The 26839-nt window shown below is 45.1% G+C and overlaps 4 pseudogenes; 2 read left to right on the top strand and 2 right to left on the bottom strand.

Annotated features, from left to right (window-relative positions):
* The first annotated feature begins 2829 nt into the window (after nucleotides 1-2829).
* Nucleotides 2830-9363, top strand: LOC147956638 (DNA (cytosine-5)-methyltransferase CMT3-like; annotated as a pseudogene).
* Nucleotides 9364-10426: 1063 nt separating this feature from the next.
* On the bottom strand, nucleotides 10427-12575 carry LOC147956637 (disease resistance protein RGA2-like; annotated as a pseudogene).
* An 813-nt stretch (nucleotides 12576-13388) lies between these two features.
* Nucleotides 13389-19228, top strand: LOC125532149 (DNA (cytosine-5)-methyltransferase CMT3-like; annotated as a pseudogene).
* Nucleotides 19229-20291: 1063 nt separating this feature from the next.
* On the bottom strand, nucleotides 20292-22440 carry LOC125532148 (disease resistance protein RGA2-like; annotated as a pseudogene).
* Between the last annotated feature and the right edge of the window lie 4399 nt (nucleotides 22441-26839).

The raw sequence follows: 26839 nt of genomic DNA, 5'->3' as shown, positions 1-26839 counted from the left end.
GTAAGCCTGCAGTAGAGAGGAGCTCGAAGTGGTCGGCTCGGCAGGGCTTATAAACCACTCCGAGCCCCTCTCGGCTAGCGAGGTGGGACTAAACATCCCAACGCACCGCGGCAGTTCCAGTACACGCCCTTTGGTCCCGGTTCGTGGCACCAACCGGGACCAATGCCCCCCTTTAGTCCCGGCTGGTGGCACCAACCGGGCCCAAAGGCCGCCGCTTCCCGCCATTTGGGCTGCCGAAAAGTGGGTATTCCCCGCCCGACCGGGACCAAAGGTCGCATTCGTCCCGGTTTCTGTCACGAACCAGAACCAATGCTTCGTCTATATAAGTAGCACTTGTGAAAATTTTCATTCAGTTCGTCTTCCCCGCCCGACGACGCCGCCAGGCTGCCCCTCGATCTGCGCCTCGCCGTCGCCCCTGCCTCCGACGCCGTCCCGCGCGGCCCAGACGCCGTCGCCGCCCCGTGCCCCCCTGCCTCCTCGCCGCCCGACGCCGTGCCCCTCACCGTCACCGTCGCCGCCCCCTGCCTCCTCATCGCCCGTCGCCGCGCCCCTCACCGTCGCCGTCTCCGCACCTCTGACCGTCGCCGTCGCCGCGCCCCTCACCGTCGCCCCCGTGTCCTGCCTCCTCGTCGATCGCCGCCCCGTTGCGTAATTTCCTAATTTAGATGTGTAGTTAATTTAGATGCGTAATTTAGGATGTATAGTTAATTGAGTTGTTGTAGTTAATTTAGATGCGTAGTTTAGATGTATAGTTAATTGAGTTGTTGTAGTTAATTTAGATGCAAAAGTTAGAAGTTTTTTCTGTTCATATTATTGTTGCATATGCAAAAATTTGTGTGTTCATATATATGCAAAGAATATGTCAATTTTTTCATAGAATTTTTATGAATTTTTTTGTTGTAATTTTGTTCATAGAATTTTTATTTTGTTCATAGATTTTTTATGATTTTTTTCTGTTGTAATTTTGTTCATAGATTTTTTATGATTTTTTTCTGTTGTAATTTTGTTCATAGATTTTTTATGATTTTTTTTGTTCATAGAATTTTCTTTGTCAATTTACGTATATGTTCATATTGTGTAGGAATCTGAAAATTATGTATGATCAAAGTCATTTATGTATATGTTCATATTTAGAAGAAAAAGAAGGAGAGAAAAAAGGAAAATAAGAAGAGGAAGAAGGAGGAGAAGAAGAAGAATAAGCAGAAGAGGAGAGGAAGAAGAGGAGAAATAAATAAGAAGATGAAAAAGAAGAAAAAAAAGAGGAGAAGAAGAAGGAATAGAGGAGAAGAACAAGAATTCTTCTTCTTCTCCTCTATTATTCCTTCTTCTTCTCCTCTTTTTTTCTTCGATCTCCTCCTCTATTCCTTTCTTCTTCTCCTCTTTTTTCTTCTTCTTCCTCTTCTTATTTTTGTTATCGGGTATGTCGTTGTCGATATACCCCCCTCCCCGATAACTTTTAGTAAGTACTACTTAGAAAGTGTTTAATGGAATTAGTTAGAACTAGGTAAACTTGTTTATTTTTAGTAAGTATTACTTTATTCTATTTATAGTAAGTGCTTAGTAGTTGAACTAGTTGATTTAATAAAACTGGTTTATTTTACTATAGAAGTAGTTTATTTTTAGCAAGAAAATTAATAGAACTAGTTTATTTTTTTAGTTAAAGCAATTATTCCTGCATCGACGTGGACGATGCCTACCCCGCATCCTCGTCGTCGAGTCGGCGGAGGACGACACCTGCTTGACCAGATGGGCCATGTCCGGGACTGGGCTCCGCCGGGGTGGTACTGGGAGGCGCTACCTTCCGGGGGGCGTAGCTTGGTGAGGAGCCAGCCCGTCATTGACCCGATCCTTGTTTGGTGGCGGTCGCGTGGGCCAGTGACAGTGCCGAGGCTTCCGGACACCGCGGAGGTGGTACGTCACCGTGTCAGTGAGGAGGACCAGCACGTCCGTCGCTACATGGTTGCATTGGAGGGCAGGTTCGAGAATACCTGGTAGGTTCTTCAGGGATCTCACTGGAGCTATGATCCTGTGATGGTTCCTTCCCTTTGGGTGTCCACCGCCCGCGCCGATACCCGTCGGGCGCTACGGTTCTAGCTATACTGGCGATATGTATGATAGTATTCGACGTGTATTAGTGATAATATTCGACGATGTACGGACACATGGAGATGATGTATTTTTCTTATAATTGAATGCATCCTAATTTGAATACTACTTTATTTTGCGATTTGATTTTTCTTATTCAATGCTCAAATTGGAGAGCACTATGCAAGGCATATGCATATGATTAGTTGAATAATAATGATCTAATTTAATTTTTGTAGTACATATATATATATATATTTAATTGTACATGTTTAATCTTTGAATTATGAACGTATAGGAAATGTCATCATCGGACGACGAAAGTCTCCCGGGGGAGTGCGAATGGTGCCACGACGATCGAGGTCTGTGCGACAGGCCTCACCTGGACGATGATCGGCGCTTCAGCATTAAGCTCGAGGAGACCTTCGAAGTTGAAACGGTACGCAACGACGACAAGTGTTTTTTTTCATAATTAAGCATGACTTCAACTATTTCAACGTGTAATTTTCATCTTTTACAATTCGAGTATAGTTTATCCCATGCCATGCAAGACGCTATGTCTTGAAGAGGATGGATTTTGAAGACCATGGAAATTTTGAAACGAAGAAAATTCACCTAAGGACCCATCATGATGTGGATTTTGAAGTAAAGTTGTATAATGCTGAGAGCGTAACCCATTTTGGTTGCAAAAATTGGGAAGCATTTTGCAAATTGTATGGTTTTGATGAGGGTATGCTTGTCACCATGGATCTTGGTGATCCTGAAATCGAGCAAGACAATATGGACATTTGGGTCCTTGTTGATACGCCTCCAGTTCTACCGTTATGTGAGTTTCTCAAACATAGTTAATTATTAACTAACTTATATTGTTCATTTCAAAATAGTTGACAACTTATTTTGAAGTATCAAAGAATGTGCAGAAGATGGTAGACAGAACTTACTACACCGATGGCTCTGAGTTAACTTACAAGGAGAAAAATCATCTGGTTGGATTTTGTAATGATCTTGAGAATTACAATATCTACAATCAAACTCCTCAACATTATGGTCAATACGTGCCACTAGTGCACGTGTTGAACTACGGTAACTACTATGGAGATACCCTGGTAAGATTTTTTACTATTACGACATACGTGCATCTTTTGCATACTTCTATATAAAACTAGTACTTCATTGCGCTAACTATGAAGTTATTACTATGTTTTTCAACAGATAATCCCAGAGGATTGTGTGCCTCATCTGATGTATGAGCATGGTCGCCTTGATGTTTTGAACATATATCCAGGTCATCCTACGAATCTCAACTGTCCATACCGGATTTCTAAAAGAAGTGGAGACATGCAAATCAGAGAATGGAAAAAATGTATGGACACTCGTAAAGAGGTTCTTGGACTCAAAAGGAAGCGCGGCGCAAGAATTGGAGACAGGATGATCTCCATTCTCCATAATGGAGAGTCAGGGTCTATACTGTTTTATGCTATTTTACCTTAAAGAGGGTATTTAGGTCCTACCTAATACTGATGATCATGTGCTCAGAACAATTAAGTAGGGTTGGGTTCGATGACTATGAGGATGATGATCGTATGACTTGTTATTAATAACGAGTAGAAGTTCTATCATGATGATTAGTAGGACTTATTATTATGATGATGCATGATGTGAGCATGAAGAGTTATTATATATATATATATATATATATATATATCAATGGGTGAAATGAACATGGATTGGATTGAAGTGAAGGCAACATGCATGTGGTGCATGTCGAAAGTAGTACTAATCCAAACTTGATCAAGTTAGGATTAATTAGTACTAATTAATCCTAACTTGATCAAGTTTGGATTAGTACTACTTTCGACATGCACCACATATGTTGCCTTCACTTCAATCTAAGCCATGTTTAGGCATAGCATAGCGTTGGTATAAACCAAGCAAGGAGATATAAGAGAGCACACTTCTCTCTATTAGCTAGCTAATAACAAACTAAATTAACCCCCAAAACTCCTAAACAAGCCCCTTTAAAAAAACAAAAACCCCAGCCACAGAAATGCTGACGCGTGGATGCATATTGGTCCCGGTTGGTTCCACCAACCGGGACCAAAGGCCCTCCTGCCTGGGCTCAGCGCACCGGCCACGTGGAGGCCCATCTGTCCCGGTTCTGGTTAGAACCGGGACTAAAGGGTCAGGGCATTAGTAACGACCCTTTAGTCCCGGTTCAGGAACCGGGACTAAAAGTCCTTATGAACCGGGACAATAGGCCCGTTTTCTACTAGTGCTACCGTGAGGTGTGTACAGCTTTCAGTGGAGTTTCCAATTGTAGTTAGGTTCTGTGTTAGATCTGGACTTTTGCTTTCCTTTTTTTTGACCGGCTATTGTCTCACACCCGGACTGCTACAGGACGCAGAGTTTCTGCACCCGAGCTCAAATGAGCTCAGGTGAACAGTAAAATCAAAATAAAATCGAAAAAAATTCAAAAAATTCCAATTTTTTTTGGGAGAAACATTGACAAAAGTTCTACCTGCTTGCAAAAATTCGTCTTAAAATCACATTCCTAGAAGGCGTGGCAGAAAAAACAAAATTGGTACTCTGAAAATGCTACTTTGAAAAGCATTTTGGAGCACTGAATTTGTTTTTTTTGCTACGCCTCACAGGAATGTGATTCCATGACGAATTTTTGCAAGCAGGTAGAACTTTTGTCAATGTTTCTCCCAAAAAAAATTGGATTTTTTTTCAATTTTTTTTATTTTTTTTCGATTTTACTGTTCACCGAGCTCAAATGAGCTCGGGAGCAGAAAGGTACTTTCGACTACTACATCCTTTTTATGCATAGACACGTGACAACGTGATGGTTCAATCATGCCGTTTTCTACAGATTAACATGTTACGTAATTACTTTTAAATCTTAGCCGTTGCTATTCTAATCAGATTAACATGGTACGTAATTACTTTTAAATCTTAGCCGTTGCTATTCTAATCAAATGGTTTAAATAATATTAGCATATGTGGATGAACATGATGGCTTATTTGTCTCTTGTTTTAATTATATAATAGATAGATAGATAGATAGATTTAAAATTGGTTATGTACGCATTGCATTGGAATAATGCAGAGGTCGCTTTTTCTAAACAAGTAATAGGAGTAGTAGTAGTAGTAAAGACCGCATTGCTTGATTGTTGCGACTAGAAATAATCCTATACTTCCAACTATTAATTCCTTTCTACGTACCCATTTGTGCATAGGCCGGAGAAAATCTGCCGGACTACATCGGCAGGATAACAGAGTTCTTCGAGGGCGTCGACGGTGGCCGCTACTTCACGTGCCGGTGGTTCTTCCGTCCACAAGACACAGTGATATCCAACACGAAACTTGTCAAGGACCACACCCACGACCCGAAGCGTGTTTTCTTGTCTGATGAAAGGAACGATAATGACCTTGATTGTATTGTGTCCAAGGTCAAGATCATCCAGGTCGATCCCAAGGTAAGTATAGTTCGTTGTTCATGACTCTATGATGCCTTACCTATGTAAATGTTTCTCAGTTTTGTTGCACACCTCGTTTCAGCTTGATCAAGAAGCCAAGGCTCAAGTAGCGGCTGACGCGGACCTGTACTTTGATATGTCCTATACTGTCCCCTACTCGACGTTTGAAAATATCACACCAGGTAATTGCTGCCTGCATCAAGGGCAAACCAGCTTGGTTATGTTTTGAACATTATATATATTGGCTCTATAGAGAAACTTACTATATATTGACATGGCTTTGCACTCTGCTTATAACCTTTGGAGTACCATTGCTAAATTTGTTGTATTAGATTTTCAAAATTATTTTTTGGGCTTTGAAGGTTTTTTAAAATATACATAGACCTATTTTCCCCACCAATTTCGCTGTTGTTGATCATAATCTGCTTGAAGTCAGAAATCCAGTTTCCACCTTGAACTTGTACACACAAATTCAGAATTAATCTACCGAGATAAATTCCCGTGGTAAAAAAAATTATTATGATAATACAAGATTTGCCTTGCTTGTAGATATTAATGAGAATTCTGGGATCTCATTTGATGGTGAAGCTAATTCAGAGTCTGACGCTGCAGCAACAAAAGCAACAATTCTCGACCTATATTCAGGCTGTGGTGGAATGTCCACCGGCTTGTGCTTGGGTGCAGTAATAGCTGGTCTTCAGATCGAAACAGTATAGTTCTACCTTATTGTTTTCAAGAACATAAGTGATTGATTTCTCTCCACTAACATGTCCTTATTCGTTTTTACCTTTTTTCTTGATATTTGTAGCGATGGGCTGTAGATCTTAATACCAATGCATGTGAGAGCTTCAAGTATAACCATCCAATCACAGAGGTATTTCTTGGTGCATCTTAAACTTCGTTATATTGTATAAATGCTCTCTCTTGTTTGTTGAATATATAATTTGTCTCTTGATTTTTGGACGTAGGTTCGTAATGAAAAATTGGAGGATTTTCTCTCGTTGCTAGAGGAATGGTCTGTCCTATGTGACAAGTACATCTACAAACATAATAACGATGCCTCAGCTAGTCCGTTGAAGGTTGGAGGGGAAGAACATGAACTTGGAAAAGGCAAGCTTGTCATAGACAAACTTACCGCGATCTGCTATGGTGGCGCCAAGAGAGAAAAATGCATATACTTCAAGGTACTCCTCATTCTCATCTTGTTCGCTTGTTGTGTTGGTATATTTGTTGTTCCTGTACATGCCATCATAATATAATTTTTTAACAGGTGCAATGGAATGACCATCGGGTTGAGGATTCCTGGGAGACCATGGAGAAACTCTGGTTAGTATCTAATCTGAAGTTATTTAAAAAAATGTATTTCAAGTGCAATGACTCTGCTTCAATGTTCAGCGATTACCCACTTAAAATTAAAGAATTTGTTAAAGAAGGCCATAGGCGAAATATCTTATCATTGCCAGTGAGTGTTTCCTATCTTCTTTCTACTTGGTAATATTGGCTAAACACAAGATTCGCTAATGGTATTTGATTGTCCTATCACGTTTTAAAGGGTGATGTTGATGTGTTGTGCGGTGGCCCGCCCTGTCAAGGATTGAGCGGGAACAATCGGCACAGAAAATGTTACAAACCCTTGGATGATGACAAAAATAGACAGATTGTCACATTTATGGACATCGTTTCCTTCCTTAAGCCAAAATATGTGCTTATGGAAAACGTCGCGGATATTCTTAAGCTCAATGGTGGCTCTGTTGGTAGGTATGCTTTGAGCCGTTTGGTGGCACTGAACTATCAATCTCGGATGGGGTTGATGGTAGCCGGTTGCTATGGGCTGCCACAATTTCGAATGCGAATGTTCCTATGGGGAGCCCTCCCGACCATGGTTTGTAAATGTACCTTGTCATTATCAGTGTTCTCTACAACTCTATGACTCAGATGATTGATATGGTGTACTTGGCTATGCAGGTGCTCCCAAAGTATCCCCTCCCAACACACGACGTAGTAGTACGTGGCGGAGCACCGAGTGCCTTCTCTGTAAGTAAAATTATATTGAAACCAATCCACTAGCAAGTGTAAACATGCATGCTGACCAGATTGATTCTGTTTTGCAGCAAAGCGTTGTTGCATATGATGAAAATCAGAAACCAACCTTGAAGGAGGCTCTGTGTCTTCGTGACGCCATTTCAGATCTGCCCACGGCAAGTTTCTACCCAACCTATACATTTCATAACCTCGACATATCTAACATCTTTTGTACATCCAGGTAAGCAACGATGAAACTGCCGATGAAACTGTGTATAGTGTGGAAGCAAAGACAGACTTGCAGCGCTATATCCGGCTAAGTCGTAAAGGTAAATTACATAGCTCTATTAACAACCTGAATACGCTCACGTTTTTGTTTGTTTGTATTGGAATGAAAGGCCTTGTTTTTCACTTTGCAATTCAGTTTCATATATATACCTTTGTAATGGGTTGAAGCTCCTGACATGTTCCAGAGATGCTGGACTACTCATTTGGTGATAACAAATGTCCCTCAGAAGGTAAGCTCCTTGATCACCGGCCTTTGAAGCTGAACAAAGATGACTATGAGCGTGTAAGCAAATACCATATCAGAAGGTAGGAGGCTTCATATAGTTCTCACTATTGTTTGCCCGTTGCATTCTCCCTACATGACCATATGTTGAACTTTGTGTGTTATTAGGGAGCCAACTTCCGTAACTTGACAGGCGTCAAGGTCGGCCATGACAATGTTGTGTATATGGATCCTACAGTTAAGCCGCCCTGTCTTGAGTCTGGCAAACCATTGGTGGGTACCCTTCTACTGCCCAATTCTTTTTTTCCAATATGACCCAAAGCATTACCAAAAACATATATAGCAACTATATATGCAATCTACTAGCTCTTACTTATTATTTATAGAATCTCAAAAAGAAAAGAAAAAAAATCTTATTAGTCGTCTACATTTCCAGGTTCCTTGGTACGCGCTGTCGTTTGTGCATGGCAAGTCGTTAAAGTGAGTATCGGAGCTGCTTCCACCACTTAATTTCCTTTCCGGAGCTCAGATGGGTTGTCGTCAACGATTTTCTTTGATACATACAAAGTTACATATATACATTGTTGTTTTAGGCCTTTCGGACGGTTGTGGTGGGACGAGACAGTGCCGACGGTTTTCACCAGAGCAGAACCGCACAACCAGGTCAGACTATTTCATTCATAATTTGTTTGCAGTATCTCTCATCTTTTGCTCTCTGTTTTCTAATTTTCAGCTTAACGTTTCCGGTTGTTGTTCCCCTCCCCTCCCCTCCCAAGGGCAACGCGTTATTCACCCGTTCGCTGCTGGAGTCCCTGAATAAGTTTTTTTTTTTGTGTGTGTGTTTGTCCTGCATTTAGGTCATTCTGCACCCGGATCAGGCGCGGGTGCTGACGGTGAGGGAGAACGCATGTACGGCCCCATCAAAGAGCGGTAGGTTCATCACACATACATACATATGTAGACTGGACCCGAGCTGAACATTTGCGCCTCCTGAATGTTCCTGAATGATGCTTGCTTGAGCTTGGCAGATACATGCAAGTCGGCAACGCGGTGGCGGTCCCAGTTGCCCGTGCATTGGGCTATGCACTGGCCCAGGCGTTCCTTCGCAAGACGGACGGGAACAGCGACCCGCTGATGGTGCTGCCCGACAGCTTCTCTGACGTGGCCACGATGAGGGCGAGGGCAAGGGCATCGTCATCTGGTGCCGAGGCGACGGCGAAGGAGTTGGAAGGAGCTTCAGACCTGAGTTCATCTGGGAACAACTAATCACTAGCTATCATGATGACTCGTTAGGACTTGATTGATGAGTAAGCACTGCTGTGCTTGATTGCTCATGTTTTCATTCTGTTTTGCCCCTGTTGTTACTCTTGGAAACATGCCTGCATCTGCATGATGATGTTTGGTTCATTGAGCTTCTATTGTCTACACTAGTGGATGAAATTGTTGGCGTTTGGGGTCCGGCCAGTTGCAGATTGTGGCTGCTGGATTATCAAGTGAAGGTGGTTTGGTTTATGTAGGACTGAATCTGAATGAATCTACTCTATTCTACTCCCTCCGTTCCTAAATATTTGTCTTTCTAGAGATTTCAACAAGTGACTACATACGGATCACACTCTAAGATATGTCTATATACATCCGTATGTGGTAGTCAATTTGAAACCTCTAGAAAGACAAATATTTAGGAACGGAGGGAGTATGTAGTAAAGGAATCTGAATAGTCGTCAGTAAAATGTATGTAATTTGCTTGCCCGGACGTGAGAAAGAGAAACAAATGGATATTGGAACTTTGAAGGGTACAAGTAATAAGTAGTATAAACTACGTACTAGCTAGTTGAGATACAACTTGTTCATGGAGAAACGCCCTCCTCCTCACCAATTACAGTTATTGACCTCCCAGCAAGCACCATTGCCGATCTGCCTAAGTTTATTCTCCTTGTAATACTTTGGAAAATTTAGGATTCCAGAAATTACCCTCCCCTAACGGTGTTTTATTCATCTCTTCCCATCCTGATGTTGTAATCTCTAATATCATCTCAGATTCCAAATGTGTAAACTTTAATATCATCTCAGATCGGTCACTACTTGCTGGAATGCATACATCATTTTTTTGCAGAGTATACAGCTTCATCCCAGCAAGCAGAAATGTAACACTTGTGTTTGCAGATGAGCATGATTAATAGAAGTTGTGGAGGAACTAAGGCAAGGTTTGCATGGTGTGATAACAACAGATACCTGGAGAAAAGCCACACAAATGAAAAATCTTTACATAAAGCCACACAGTGCTTTTGAGCCTTGACATCAAATCCCCAATCAAAGGCAAGTGAAGCACTTATTGGCTCGGTCTCCGTGGAAGTCGAACCCAATTCCAGTAAGGGTCAATTGATCTATATGGAATTCCTTCGACCAAATTCCAATAAGCGCCTCCTCTTGAGAAGGCTCCCTCCAAGTTCGGGCACTCAACGATCCATATTTCCTCGGGAGCTGGGAGTTGCTGCACAAGTTCCTCCGGCAGTGTCATTAACCTTGGGCATCCAGAAATCTTTAGCTTCTTAAGCTGAGGAAATGATACAGCCGCTACCTGTCCTGACACCTCCTGGTGCCATCTCTTTAGATTATCCATGTTGGTAACTATCATCGTTTCCAATTTAGGAAAGAAGGATCTTGGAGACAAACATGCATGATTCCCCAATGCTTGTATCATCATTGCCAACACATATACTTTTCAACCTAGGCATACGATCCAAACCCAAGTGCGCAAGAGAGGGCAACCGCCATAATGGTGGAAGATCCTTGCAGTTCTTGCAGTCACCAAGACGAAGCTCACTAAGATGCTCTAACAGTGCAGAGTTGTGCATCCATGATGACAATTTAGCACCGGTATAATTAGATAAAAGTAGAACTTCAAGGCTTTTATGAGGACAAAGGGCCTCTAATATTCCTTCTGCTTTAGTATCTACTTCATATCCAACATTTATGACATAAGAAGGCCCATCTTCCCAATCGAGTAATAATCGTTTCAAATTATGCTTGGCGGACATATTGCCTTGTTTAGCATTTTCTGCACTATGCACCTTTCTCAGCTCAGTCAAACAAAGAGCACCACCTAGACTCAAATCTTTTAGTTGATCAATTCCACGACCTGCGTCGCTGTCGATGACATAATTCGTCAATGTCTGTAGAGAATTCAGCTGACCAATACCTTGTGGCATGCGCTCCAAACTATCACACCCAATGAGGAACATGTGCCGAAGACTGCTCATACATCTCATGTCTTCTGGTAACTTCTTAAGGTCTGCACAACCAGTGAGTTTCAACGTTTGCAAGCTATACATCATGGTAATGGCTTCAGGCAGTGCAGATATATCAGAGTAAGAACAATCTAGATAACGAAGATGCTTCAAGCTTGTCATATTTGTCCCGAATGAGAATGTCTTCAGTGCTCGTAAGGACACGAATGTTGACTTGGCCATACTCGGATGGATCCCAATCCCAATTTTCCTTTGGAAGACTAATATCGTGCGGGGCCGGGGAGCTAGAATTTCCTTCATGGCGGCAATAATATTATTACTGACATAGTCAAGTGACAAATGTCGAACCTCATGCTGTAATGAACTAGCATCATCTGTGGATCCTTGAAAAAATTCTTGACATGAAGAAGATTCTTGCAAAATGGAGCAATCATTTCCGCTTACGGAGTCAGCAAGATGATGCATCTTGCAGGTAGTTCGTCGGTGGATGAACCCATCTCGAAACCCAAAAAGCAAATTCTTTTGAATCTCGACATCTTGTAGGAAACATCTCCAAACTAGAACATCAAAAATTTGCTGGCCTCTTGTTTCCGATGCAATAAAGCCATTTGCCATCCATAGCTGGATTAACATGTCTTTATCCATCGGGCTATCCTTGGGGAAAATAGCACAGAAGGAAAAACATATTTTTGCTTCTGACGACAAGTGATCATAGCTTAGCTGTAGTGCAGGTACAATCCCAGTACTTGTGAGGATGGCATCTTTCCAACCATGACTATCCAGAACAGAAACCCACTGATCGCGATGCTTCGAACGAAGTAAGGCTGCTATGGTTTTGATAGCAAGAGGTAATCCCTTACACTTGTGGACAATACTCTTAGCCATTAAAATCAATTCCTCTTGCTTTTCCACTCCCCTTCCAAATGCGTTTCTACGAAAAAGCTTCCATGATTGATCCTCATCTAGAAGTGATATCTGATGTGGAGGAAGTGTGCCCATGATAGAAGCAACTTGGTTGATGCGGCTTGTCACGATTATAGCACTACCTGAGCCAGCATGCAGACTACAGTAGAGAGGTGGTGAATATGCATTGGGCGTGTAAGAATGGTGTTGAAGGTTTGTGTTTCTTATAGTCTGGCCAGGAGTAGAGAGTTTTGCTTTCGCTAAGCTCAGCAGGATGCACTGGACGGCCGCGAGGTGGCGCTCCAGCCTCTGACGGGCCTTGTCCATGCCCCACGCCCGCAGCAGCGCGTCGCCGCCATGCTGCCCAGCAGCGAACCCATCTCGATCTCGTCGCCGCCATGCATCTTCATGCTGATCTGGCCGGATTTGTGTGCGTCGGCCTCCAGAATCGAGAGAGGGCGATAGGAACGAGGACGAGAAATTAAAGAGCGAGGGTGCGGCGACTGACCTAGCTAAGAAACAGAGAGAGCGTAGCGCAGGATGTGTCAAACATGTACGCCTAGGCCAACACGAGCCTGCCAACAGCCCAATGGATCCTAGATCATGAAGCCCATTCCAACGCCGATGATAATAACAGGTCTGCCTGCTGCTCGGGCGCCTCACCACTTTCTTATCTTGGTCTTGTAACCTACTACTGAACAGTGAGGCATCAATTTGACATCAATGAAAAGTAATGCATGCATGCATGCATGCTAATTAAAGAAAAAACAAATACTATTTGCGGTCTGCAGGCCATGGCGCGACGCGGCTGCGCTGCTCTCCCCTGCGGCGTTGGCGACATCGTGCCTGCCGTGGCTTCTCACGTCGCGCGACTACCGCATGGTGCACTCCATCGTCGACTTCCGTCACCCCTGCCGCAGCAACGATGACATCCTCCTCCCAGAGCCGCCGGCCGGGGGTACAACCAAACCAACCACCGTCCAGGAAAGAACAAGGAACCGGGTGGCTAGCGCGGACGGCACGGCGGCTTGGTTCTTGGTCGCTGGCCCCGACCCAAAACTCATCGGCATTTTTACCGGAGCCGTGACCCTAAACCTACCCCCCCCCCCCCCCCCCCCCCCCTTCCCAGAGCAGACGAGGATGGCCATGGACAGTTTCCGCGGCATCGTCTACGGTGATGGCACCGTTTTTCTCTACAGTTTTCGCAAGCAAGCCATTAGGAAAACAGGGTTCACGGCGGCTATCATGCGCCCCGGCGACATCTCGTGGACGGTCATGGAAAAGAGACTGGATACCGTGGCACGAGGAGGTGAGGCCATGTATCATGACGGCAAGGTCTTGGTTTGGGCCGCCGACGCTCTCTGGTGCTTCCTCCTCCAAATCCAAACTAATGGCGGCGGAAGCGGCGACCATGCATCATGTCATGGAGGTGGAATGCAGACCACGATGAGAATAATAATGATCACGAACGCAGCTACATGTTGGAGTCACAAGGTGAGATACTATGGGCATTCTTTTTTTTTTTGCATCGAATTTTGGACTTTATTCAGAATAGCAAGAGCCGGTTACAATCTGCCCGTAGGCTGGTGCGGAGGAAATCTGGGCTAACAACTAGCCAACTGTCCGTCCCATCAAGCGTACAGGCACGCTGAGCACAGAGATGGGCCGGCACATTCAAGTCCCTACCGACATGTCGAACCGAAAAGGAAATAAAGTGTGGCACAATGTCCAATAATTCTCTAAAGATAGGCGACGCAATCGATCTGGAGTTGCCTGGCGAGTTCCAGAGATCGACCAAGTGGAGACAGTCAACCTCTATTATCACATGTGAGTATCCTCGGAGCTGAGCAAAGATTACCCCCTCCCGAAAAGCCAGAAGCTTGGCAATGAAGGGATCCGAGACTCCCGGCAGTGGCTTGCACCAAGCTCCTAGGAAGGCAAGATGGGAGCGTGCCACTCCCCCTGCCCCCCCATTTGGCTAGCCGTCGAACACTGATCCGTCCGTGTTAATGGTGATCCATCCCGCTTCCGGGGGACGCCAGCACTGCCCCGGTGCCCGAGTGCGTCCACTTGGTATGTCAAGAATGGATAATGTCTCCTGCACCCACTTCATGGCCATCGCCGGATCGAACCCCTCCTGATCATGTGTCCACTTGTTCATCGAGGTCCAAATGGAATGCATGATGGTAATAATCTTGCATCGTGCATCATCAGAGAGCTGCTGGTCTAAAGTGATGTCACGAGCCCAAAAATCTTGGTGCAGCACTGGTAACTGTAAATCAAAGCGATCACTAGCCGCCGCCCAAAACAAACTTGCATGCGTGCAAGTCATCAGTGCATGCATCAGGTCTTCTTCTGTAGCCTGGCAAATATCACACTGGCTCATCGTTTTGATGTGCCTGTAGTGTAGAGTCACAGAGTCCGGTAGAATCCCCCGAAGAACTCTCCACCAGAATACTCTGATCTTTGGTAACACATTAAGCTTCCAAAGTGCAGTCCACAACTGTTTGTTATTCGGTGATGTCTCCGCTACCATCCCTTCCTCTGGAGAACTAGGCTCGTTACGAGTCATGAGAGATCGGTACGCCGATTTGACAGTATAGTGTCCTGACCTTTTCAAAGCCCATGCCAAAGTATCCTCCCCGCCCGCCACCCTCAGAGGGATATTCAGTATTGTTGCCGCGTCGGGGGGAGTGAAGTTTTGGCGGACTAAATCCACATTCCACCTGCCTATGTAAACATCAATCAAATCTGAAACTTTTGCGAGTGGAGCATCTCCTATGCGGCCATTAGGTTTCAGTGATATTGTGGTCGGTATTCACGGGTCTGTCCATATTGAGGTCGTGGTGCCATCGCCAACCCTTTGGATCAAACCCTCTTCCAACACCCTCCGCCCAACCACGATCGCCTTCCATGTCGCAGAAGCTCGGCTTGGCGCCGTAGCATGAAGGAAGTCAGTCTGTGGGAAGTATCTTCCCTTCAACACCCGAGCACACAGCGAGTCCGGGCTTGTAAGCAGTCGCCAGCCCTGCTTGCCGAACATGGCTAGGTTGAACATTTCAGGGTCCTGAAAACCCATGCCTCCCTTGGCCTTTGGCACAGTCAATTTGTCCCAAGAAATCCAATGCAGAGATCTTTTGTCCAGGGAACTGCCCCACCAATATTTGGCCATGGGAGACGTTATAGTCTTGCAAACTTTCTTTGTCAGCAGAAAACAGCTCATGCTGTAGGTTGGTATGGCCTGTGCGCCTGTTTTTATAAGAACCTCCCTTCCTGCGCACTCAAGATTTCTTTCTGACCAGCCACCTATTTTGTTGCGCACACGGTCACCAATATGGCTAAAAGTGCCGCTTGTGATTCTTCCAATAGCAGTAGGCAACCCCAGATAGCGCTATGAAAACGCTTCCGCCATAATTCCGAGAGAGTTTTTCATAATATCTCTGAGGGGCTGACCTGCGTTTGCACTGAAAAAATAGAGCTCTTCTCCCGGTTAACCGCTTGACCCGAGCATTCGGCATAAATCCGGAGAATCTCATTGAGCCTGTTTTTTAAAATATACATAGACCTATTTTCCCCACCAATTTCGCTGTTGTTGATCATAATCTGCTTGAAGTCAGAAATCCAGTTTCCACCTTGAACTTGTACACACAAATTCAGAATTAATCTACCGAGATAAATTCCCGTGGTAAAAAAAATTATTATGATAATACAAGATTTGCCTTGCTTGTAGATATTAATGAGAATTCTGGGATCTCATTTGATGGTGAAGCTAATTCAGAGTCTGACGCTGCAGCAACAAAAGCAACAATTCTCGACCTATATTCAGGCTGTGGTGGAATGTCCACCGGCTTGTGCTTGGGTGCAGTAATAGCTGGTCTTCAGATCGAAACAGTATAGTTCTACCTTATTGTTTTCAAGAACATAAGTGATTGATTTCTCTCCACTAACATGTCCTTATTCGTTTTTACCTTTTTTCTTGATATTTGTAGCGATGGGCTGTAGATCTTAATACCAATGCATGTGAGAGCTTCAAGTATAACCATCCAATCACAGAGGTATTTCTTGGTGCATCTTAAACTTCGTTATATTGTATAAATGCTCTCTCTTGTTTGTTGAATATATAATTTGTCTCTTGATTTTTGGACGTAGGTTCGTAATGAAAAATTGGAGGATTTTCTCTCGTTGCTAGAGGAATGGTCTGTCCTATGTGACAAGTACATCTACAAACATAATAACGATGCCTCAGCTAGTCCGTTGAAGGTTGGAGGGGAAGAACATGAACTTGGAAAAGGCAAGCTTGTCATAGACAAACTTACCGCGATCTGCTATGGTGGCGCCAAGAGAGAAAAATGCATATACTTCAAGGTACTCCTCATTCTCATCTTGTTCGCTTGTTGTGTTGGTATATTTGTTGTTCCTGTACATGCCATCATAATATAATTTTTTAACAGGTGCAATGGAATGACCATCGGGTTGAGGATTCCTGGGAGACCATGGAGAAACTCTGGTTAGTATCTAATCTGAAGTTATTTAAAAAAATGTATTTCAAGTGCAATGACTCTGCTTCAATGTTCAGCGATTACCCACTTAAAATTAAAGAATTTGTTAAAGAAGGCCATAGGCGAAATATCTTATCATTGCCAGTGAGTGTTTCCTATCTTCTTTCTACTTGGTAATATTGGCTAAACACAAGATTCGCTAATGGTATTTGATTGTCCTATCACGTTTTAAAGGGTGATGTTGATGTGTTGTGCGGTGGCCCGCCCTGTCAAGGATTGAGCGGGAACAATCGGCACAGAAAATGTTACAAACCCTTGGATGATGACAAAAATAGACAGATTGTCACATTTATGGACATCGTTTCCTTCCTTAAGCCAAAATATGTGCTTATGGAAAACGTCGCGGATATTCTTAAGCTCAATGGTGGCTCTGTTGGTAGGTATGCTTTGAGCCGTTTGGTGGCACTGAACTATCAATCTCGGATGGGGTTGATGGTAGCCGGTTGCTATGGGCTGCCACAATTTCGAATGCGAATGTTCCTATGGGGAGCCCTCCCGACCATGGTTTGTAAATGTACCTTGTCATTATCAGTGTTCTCTACAACTCTATGACTCAGATGATTGATATGGTGTACTTGGCTATGCAGGTGCTCCCAAAGTATCCCCTCCCAACACACGACGTAGTAGTACGTGGCGGAGCACCGAGTGCCTTCTCTGTAAGTAAAATTATATTGAAACCAATCCACTAGCAAGTGTAAACATGCATGCTGACCAGATTGATTCTGTTTTGCAGCAAAGCGTTGTTGCATATGATGAAAATCAGAAACCAACCTTGAAGGAGGCTCTGTGTCTTCGTGACGCCATTTCAGATCTGCCCACGGCAAGTTTCTACCCAACCTATACATTTCATAACCTCGACATATCTAACATCTTTTGTACATCCAGGTAAGCAACGATGAAACTGCCGATGAAACTGTGTATAGTGTGGAAGCAAAGACAGACTTGCAGCGCTATATCCGGCTAAGTCGTAAAGGTAAATTACATAGCTCTATTAACAACCTGAATACGCTCACGTTTTTGTTTGTTTGTATTGGAATGAAAGGCCTTGTTTTTCACTTTGCAATTCAGTTTCATATATATACCTTTGTAATGGGTTGAAGCTCCTGACATGTTCCAGAGATGCTGGACTACTCATTTGGTGATAACAAATGTCCCTCAGAAGGTAAGCTCCTTGATCACCGGCCTTTGAAGCTGAACAAAGATGACTATGAGCGTGTAAGCAAATACCATATCAGAAGGTAGGAGGCTTCATATAGTTCTCACTATTGTTTGCCCGTTGCATTCTCCCTACATGACCATATGTTGAACTTTGTGTGTTATTAGGGAGCCAACTTCCGTAACTTGACAGGCGTCAAGGTCGGCCATGACAATGTTGTGTATATGGATCCTACAGTTAAGCCGCCCTGTCTTGAGTCTGGCAAACCATTGGTGGGTACCCTTCTACTGCCCAATTCTTTTTTTCCAATATGACCCAAAGCATTACCAAAAACATATATAGCAACTATATATGCAATCTACTAGCTCTTACTTATTATTTATAGAATCTCAAAAAGAAAAGAAAAAAAATCTTATTAGTCGTCTACATTTCCAGGTTCCTTGGTACGCGCTGTCGTTTGTGCATGGCAAGTCGTTAAAGTGAGTATCGGAGCTGCTTCCACCACTTAATTTCCTTTCCGGAGCTCAGATGGGTTGTCGTCAACGATTTTCTTTGATACATACAAAGTTACATATATACATTGTTGTTTTAGGCCTTTCGGACGGTTGTGGTGGGACGAGACAGTGCCGACGGTTTTCACCAGAGCAGAACCGCACAACCAGGTCAGACTATTTCATTCATAATTTGTTTGCAGTATCTCTCATCTTTTGCTCTCTGTTTTCTAATTTTCAGCTTAACGTTTCCGGTTGTTGTTCCCCTCCCCTCCCCTCCCAAGGGCAACGCGTTATTCACCCGTTCGCTGCTGGAGTCCCTGAATAAGTTTTTTTTTTTGTGTGTGTGTTTGTCCTGCATTTAGGTCATTCTGCACCCGGATCAGGCGCGGGTGCTGACGGTGAGGGAGAACGCATGTACGGCCCCATCAAAGAGCGGTAGGTTCATCACACATACATACATATGTAGACTGGACCCGAGCTGAACATTTGCGCCTCCTGAATGTTCCTGAATGATGCTTGCTTGAGCTTGGCAGATACATGCAAGTCGGCAACGCGGTGGCGGTCCCAGTTGCCCGTGCATTGGGCTATGCACTGGCCCAGGCGTTCCTTCGCAAGACGGACGGGAACAGCGACCCGCTGATGGTGCTGCCCGACAGCTTCTCTGACGTGGCCACGATGAGGGCGAGGGCAAGGGCATCGTCATCTGGTGCCGAGGCGACGGCGAAGGAGTTGGAAGGAGCTTCAGACCTGAGTTCATCTGGGAACAACTAATCACTAGCTATCATGATGACTCGTTAGGACTTGATTGATGAGTAAGCACTGCTGTGCTTGATTGCTCATGTTTTCATTCTGTTTTGCCCCTGTTGTTACTCTTGGAAACATGCCTGCATCTGCATGATGATGTTTGGTTCATTGAGCTTCTATTGTCTACACTAGTGGATGAAATTGTTGGCGTTTGGGGTCCGGCCAGTTGCAGATTGTGGCTGCTGGATTATCAAGTGAAGGTGGTTTGGTTTATGTAGGACTGAATCTGAATGAATCTACTCTATTCTACTCCCTCCGTTCCTAAATATTTGTCTTTCTAGAGATTTCAACAAGTGACTACATACGGATCACACTCTAAGATATGTCTATATACATCCGTATGTGGTAGTCAATTTGAAACCTCTAGAAAGACAAATATTTAGGAACGGAGGGAGTATGTAGTAAAGGAATCTGAATAGTCGTCAGTAAAATGTATGTAATTTGCTTGCCCGGACGTGAGAAAGAGAAACAAATGGATATTGGAACTTTGAAGGGTACAAGTAATAAGTAGTATAAACTACGTACTAGCTAGTTGAGATACAACTTGTTCATGGAGAAACGCCCTCCTCCTCACCAATTACAGTTATTGACCTCCCAGCAAGCACCATTGCCGATCTGCCTAAGTTTATTCTCCTTGTAATACTTTGGAAAATTTAGGATTCCAGAAATTACCCTCCCCTAACGGTGTTTTATTCATCTCTTCCCATCCTGATGTTGTAATCTCTAATATCATCTCAGATTCCAAATGTGTAAACTTTAATATCATCTCAGATCGGTCACTACTTGCTGGAATGCATACATCATTTTTTTGCAGAGTATACAGCTTCATCCCAGCAAGCAGAAATGTAACACTTGTGTTTGCAGATGAGCATGATTAATAGAAGTTGTGGAGGAACTAAGGCAAGGTTTGCATGGTGTGATAACAACAGATACCTGGAGAAAAGCCACACAAATGAAAAATCTTTACATAAAGCCACACAGTGCTTTTGAGCCTTGACATCAAATCCCCAATCAAAGGCAAGTGAAGCACTTATTGGCTCGGTCTCCGTGGAAGTCGAACCCAATTCCAGTAAGGGTCAATTGATCTATATGGAATTCCTTCGACCAAATTCCAATAAGCGCCTCCTCTTGAGAAGGCTCCCTCCAAGTTCGGGCACTCAACGATCCATATTTCCTCGGGAGCTGGGAGTTGCTGCACAAGTTCCTCCGGCAGTGTCATTAACCTTGGGCATCCAGAAATCTTTAGCTTCTTAAGCTGAGGAAATGATACAGCCGCTACCTGTCCTGACACCTCCTGGTGCCATCTCTTTAGATTATCCATGTTGGTAACTATCATCGTTTCCAATTTAGGAAAGAAGGATCTTGGAGACAAACATGCATGATTCCCCAATGCTTGTATCATCATTGCCAACACATATACTTTTCAACCTAGGCATACGATCCAAACCCAAGTGCGCAAGAGAGGGCAACCGCCATAATGGTGGAAGATCCTTGCAGTTCTTGCAGTCACCAAGACGAAGCTCACTAAGATGCTCTAACAGTGCAGAGTTGTGCATCCATGATGACAATTTAGCACCGGTATAATTAGATAAAAGTAGAACTTCAAGGCTTTTATGAGGACAAAGGGCCTCTAATATTCCTTCTGCTTTAGTATCTACTTCATATCCAACATTTATGACATAAGAAGGCCCATCTTCCCAATCGAGTAATAATCGTTTCAAATTATGCTTGGCGGACATATTGCCTTGTTTAGCATTTTCTGCACTATGCACCTTTCTCAGCTCAGTCAAACAAAGAGCACCACCTAGACTCAAATCTTTTAGTTGATCAATTCCACGACCTGCGTCGCTGTCGATGACATAATTCGTCAATGTCTGTAGAGAATTCAGCTGACCAATACCTTGTGGCATGCGCTCCAAACTATCACACCCAATGAGGAACATGTGCCGAAGACTGCTCATACATCTCATGTCTTCTGGTAACTTCTTAAGGTCTGCACAACCAGTGAGTTTCAACGTTTGCAAGCTATACATCATGGTAATGGCTTCAGGCAGTGCAGATATATCAGAGTAAGAACAATCTAGATAACGAAGATGCTTCAAGCTTGTCATATTTGTCCCGAATGAGAATGTCTTCAGTGCTCGTAAGGACACGAATGTTGACTTGGCCATACTCGGATGGATCCCAATCCCAATTTTCCTTTGGAAGACTAATATCGTGCGGGGCCGGGGAGCTAGAATTTCCTTCATGGCGGCAATAATATTATTACTGACATAGTCAAGTGACAAATGTCGAACCTCATGCTGTAATGAACTAGCATCATCTGTGGATCCTTGAAAAAATTCTTGACATGAAGAAGATTCTTGCAAAATGGAGCAATCATTTCCGCTTACGGAGTCAGCAAGATGATGCATCTTGCAGGTAGTTCGTCGGTGGATGAACCCATCTCGAAACCCAAAAAGCAAATTCTTTTGAATCTCGACATCTTGTAGGAAACATCTCCAAACTAGAACATCAAAAATTTGCTGGCCTCTTGTTTCCGATGCAATAAAGCCATTTGCCATCCATAGCTGGATTAACATGTCTTTATCCATCGGGCTATCCTTGGGGAAAATAGCACAGAAGGAAAAACATATTTTTGCTTCTGACGACAAGTGATCATAGCTTAGCTGTAGTGCAGGTACAATCCCAGTACTTGTGAGGATGGCATCTTTCCAACCATGACTATCCAGAACAGAAACCCACTGATCGCGATGCTTCGAACGAAGTAAGGCTGCTATGGTTTTGATAGCAAGAGGTAATCCCTTACACTTGTGGACAATACTCTTAGCCATTAAAATCAATTCCTCTTGCTTTTCCACTCCCCTTCCAAATGCGTTTCTACGAAAAAGCTTCCATGATTGATCCTCATCTAGAAGTGATATCTGATGTGGAGGAAGTGTGCCCATGATAGAAGCAACTTGGTTGATGCGGCTTGTCACGATTATAGCACTACCTGAGCCAGCATGCAGACTACAGTAGAGAGGTGGTGAATATGCATTGGGCGTGTAAGAATGGTGTTGAAGGTTTGTGTTTCTTATAGTCTGGCCAGGAGTAGAGAGTTTTGCTTTCGCTAAGCTCAGCAGGATGCACTGGACGGCCGCGAGGTGGCGCTCCAGCCTCTGACGGGCCTTGTCCATGCCCCACGCCCGCAGCAGCGCGTCGCCGCCATGCTGCCCAGCAGCGAACCCATCTCGATCTCGTCGCCGCCATGCATCTTCATGCTGATCTGGCCGGATTTGTGTGCGTCGGCCTCCAGAATCGAGAGAGGGCGATAGGAACGAGGACGAGAAATTAAAGAGCGAGGGTGCGGCGACTGACCTAGCTAAGAAACAGAGAGAGCGTAGCGCAGGATGTGTCAAACATGTACGCCTAGGCCAACACGAGCCTGCCAACAGCCCAATGGATCCTAGATCATGAAGCCCATTCCAACGCCGATGATAATAACAGGTCTGCCTGCTGCTCGGGCGCCTCACCACTTTCTTATCTTGGTCTTGTAACCTACTACTGAACAGTGAGGCATCAATTTGACATCAATGAAAAGTAATGCATGCATGCATGCATGCTAATTAAAGAAAAAACAAATACTATTTGCGGTCTGCAGGCCATGGCGCGACGCGGCTGCGCTGCTCTCCCCTGCGGCGTTGGCGACATCGTGCCTGCCGTGGCTTCTCACGTCGCGCGACTACCGCATGGTGCACTCCATCGTCGACTTCCGTCACCCCTGCCGCAGCAACGATGACATCCTCCTCCCAGAGCCGCCGGCCGGGGGTACAACCAAACCAACCACCGTCCAGGAAAGAACAAGGAACCGGGTGGCTAGCGCGGACGGCACGGCGGCTTGGTTCTTGGTCGCTGGCCCCGACCCAAAACTCATCGGCATTTTTACCGGAGCCGTGACCCTAAACCTACCCCCCCCCCCCCCCCCCCTTCCCAGAGCAGACGAGGATGGCCATGGACAGTTTCCGCGGCATCGTCTACGGTGATGGCACCGTTTTTCTCTACAGTTTTCGCAAGCAAGCCATTAGGAAAACAGGGTTCACGGCGGCTATCATGCGCCCCGGCGACATCTCGTGGACGGTCATGGAAAAGAGACTGGATACCGTGGCACGAGGAGGTGAGGCCATGTATCATGACGGCAAGGTCTTGGTTTGGGCCGCCGACGCTCTCTGGTGCTTCCTCCTCCAAATCCAAACTAATGGCGGCGGAAGCGGCGACCATGCATCATGTCATGGAGGTGGAATGCAGACCACGATGAGAATAATAATGATCACGAACGCAGCTACATGTTGGAGTCACAAGGTGAGATACTATGGGCATTCTTTTTTTTTTTGCATCGAATTTTGGACTTTATTCAGAATAGCAAGAGCCGGTTACAATCTGCCCGTAGGCTGGTGCGGAGGAAATCTGGGCTAACAACTAGCCAACTGTCCGTCCCATCAAGCGTACAGGCACGCTGAGCACAGAGATGGGCCGGCACATTCAAGTCCCTACCGACATGTCGAACCGAAAAGGAAATAAAGTGTGGCACAATGTCCAATAATTCTCTAAAGATAGGCGACGCAATCGATCTGGAGTTGCCTGGCGAGTTCCAGAGATCGACCAAGTGGAGACAGTCAACCTCTATTATCACATGTGAGTATCCTCGGAGCTGAGCAAAGATTACCCCCTCCCGAAAAGCCAGAAGCTTGGCAATGAAGGGATCCGAGACTCCCGGCAGTGGCTTGCACCAAGCTCCTAGGAAGGCAAGATGGGAGCGTGCCACTCCCCCTGCCCCCCCATTTGGCTAGCCGTCGAACACTGATCCGTCCGTGTTAATGGTGATCCATCCCGCTTCCGGGGGACGCCAGCACTGCCCCGGTGCCCGAGTGCGTCCACTTGGTATGTCAAGAATGGATAATGTCTCCTGCACCCACTTCATGGCCATCGCCGGATCGAACCCCTCCTGATCATGTGTCCACTTGTTCATCGAGGTCCAAATGGAATGCATGATGGTAATAATCTTGCATCGTGCATCATCAGAGAGCTGCTGGTCTAAAGTGATGTCACGAGCCCAAAAATCTTGGTGCAGCACTGGTAACTGTAAATCAAAGCGATCACTAGCCGCCGCCCAAAACAAACTTGCATGCGTGCAAGTCATCAGTGCATGCATCAGGTCTTCTTCTGTAGCCTGGCAAATATCACACTGGCTCATCGTTTTGATGTGCCTGTAGTGTAGAGTCACAGAGTCCGGTAGAATCCCCCGAAGAACTCTCCACCAGAATACTCTGATCTTTGGTAACACATTAAGCTTCCAAAGTGCAGTCCACAACTGTTTGTTATTCGGTGATGTCTCCGCTACCATCCCTTCCTCTGGAGAACTAGGCTCGTTACGAGTCATGAGAGATCGGTACGCCGATTTGACAGTATAGTGTCCTGACCTTTTCAAAGCCCATGCCAAAGTATCCTCCCCGCCCGCCACCCTCAGAGGGATATTCAGTATTGTTGCCGCGTCGGGGGGAGTGAAGTTTTGGCGGACTAAATCCACATTCCACCTGCCTATGTAAACATCAATCAAATCTGAAACTTTTGCGAGTGGAGCATCTCCTATGCGGCCATTAGGTTTCAGTGATATTGTGGTCGGTATTCACGGGTCTGTCCATATTGAGGTCGTGGTGCCATCGCCAACCCTGTGGATCAAACCCTCTTCCAACACCCTCCGCCCAACCACGATCGCCTTCCATGTCGCAGAAGCTCGGCTTGGCGCCGTAGCATGAAGGAAGTCAGTCTGTGGGAAGTATCTTCCCTTCAACACCCGAGCACACAGCGAGTCCGGGCTTGTAAGCAGTCGCCAGCCCTGCTTGCCGAACATGGCTAGGTTGAACATTTCAGGGTCCTGAAAACCCATGCCTCCCTTGGCCTTTGGCACAGTCAATTTGTCCCAAGAAATCCAATGCAGAGATCTTTTGTCCAGGGAACTGCCCCACCAATATTTGGCCATGGGAGACGTTATAGTCTTGCAAACTTTCTTTGTCAGCAGAAAACAGCTCATGCTGTAGGTTGGTATGGCCTGTGCGCCTGTTTTTATAAGAACCTCCCTTCCTGCGCACTCAAGATTTCTTTCTGACCAGCCACCTATTTTGTTGCGCACACGGTCACCAATATGGCTAAAAGTGCCGCTTGTGATTCTTCCAATAGCAGTAGGCAACCCCAGATAGCGCTATGAAAACGCTTCCGCCATAATTCCGAGAGAGTTTTTCATAATATCTCTGAGGGGCTGACCTGCGTTTGCACTGAAAAAATAGAGCTCTTCTCCCGGTTAACCGCTTGACCCGAGCATTCGGCATAAATCCGGAGAATCTCATTGAGCCTGTCTGCACTTTGGGTATTTGCACCGAGGAAGATGAGGCTATTGTCAGCAAATAAAAGGTGATTTACCCATGGTGCATGGATACTTACCCGAACTCCTCTGTCAATGTGTGCACCCCCATAGTTGTTTAAAAGGGCTGTGAGGCCTTGTGCACAAATGAGGAAGAGGTAAGGAGACATGGAGCAGCCCTGACAAAGACCCCTCGAAGGATCAAAGAAAGGTAGGAGTTCCCCATTCACCTTGATCGTGAAGCGAACAGAAGTGACACACTTCATGACGAGTCTGATGAAGCTATCCCCAAACCCTAGTCTGAACAACATTGCTTCGAGATAATGCCACTCCACCCGATCATAAGCTTTCAACATATCTAGCTTAACCGCACAACTTGCATTTTTCCCTTTTTTCCTTCTGCGAATAGCATGGATACATTGATAAGCAACCAGTACGTTGTCCGTGATTAGACGGCCAGGTACGAAAGCACTTTGCTCCTCTCCTATAACCTCATCAAGAATGAGCCGAAGCCTGTTTGCCAAGACTTTGACAGCAATTTTGTAAAGCACTAGGCATAAGGCAATTGGTCTATACTGTGAGATTTTCTGCGGATTTCGAACTTTGGGGATCAAAGTTATAGCTGTGTCGTTGAGTCCTGTCGGTAGCTCGCCACCGTTTAGAAAAACCAGTACTGCTTGAGTAATATCATCACCAAGGACGTCCCAATGTCGTTGGTAGAAGCCCACCGTGAACTCGTCCACGCCCGGAGCTTTGGACGGTGCCATTTGGAATAATGCGTCCTTCACCTCGGCTGCCACATATTCTTTCTACAAGGTTTCGTTCATCTCATGTGACACTCTCGGTTGAACACAGTCCAACAATTCCTCCAGTGGCGCATAACCTTGAGATTGGTATAGCACCTGATAGAAGCCCATAATCTCCCTCTTCACCTCCGCTGGATCAGTGCATACACGGCCATCACCCACTTCCAACGAGGTAATTCTATTAATGCGTTTTCTCTGCGCTGCCTGGGCTTGAAAATAACCGGTATTCCGGTCTCCTTCCCACAGCCAAGATACCCGAGAACGTTGCTTGAGCCAGATTTCCTCCTGTCGCAAAGCCTCACGCAGCTGCTTTGCTACGCTGGTTTCTTCCTCAGTTGGGCCTCGACGGAGCGAGGCACACCGTAACTTGTCCAG

Source organism: Triticum urartu, chromosome 7A (genome assembly GCF_056163025.1).
Source record: "Triticum urartu cultivar PI428250 chromosome 7A, HENAU_Tu73, whole genome shotgun sequence".
Classification (NCBI taxonomy): domain Eukaryota; kingdom Viridiplantae; phylum Streptophyta; class Magnoliopsida; order Poales; family Poaceae; genus Triticum; species Triticum urartu.
The sequence above is the reverse complement of the archived record's forward strand: the minus strand, read 5'-3'. Positions and strand labels throughout refer to the sequence as shown.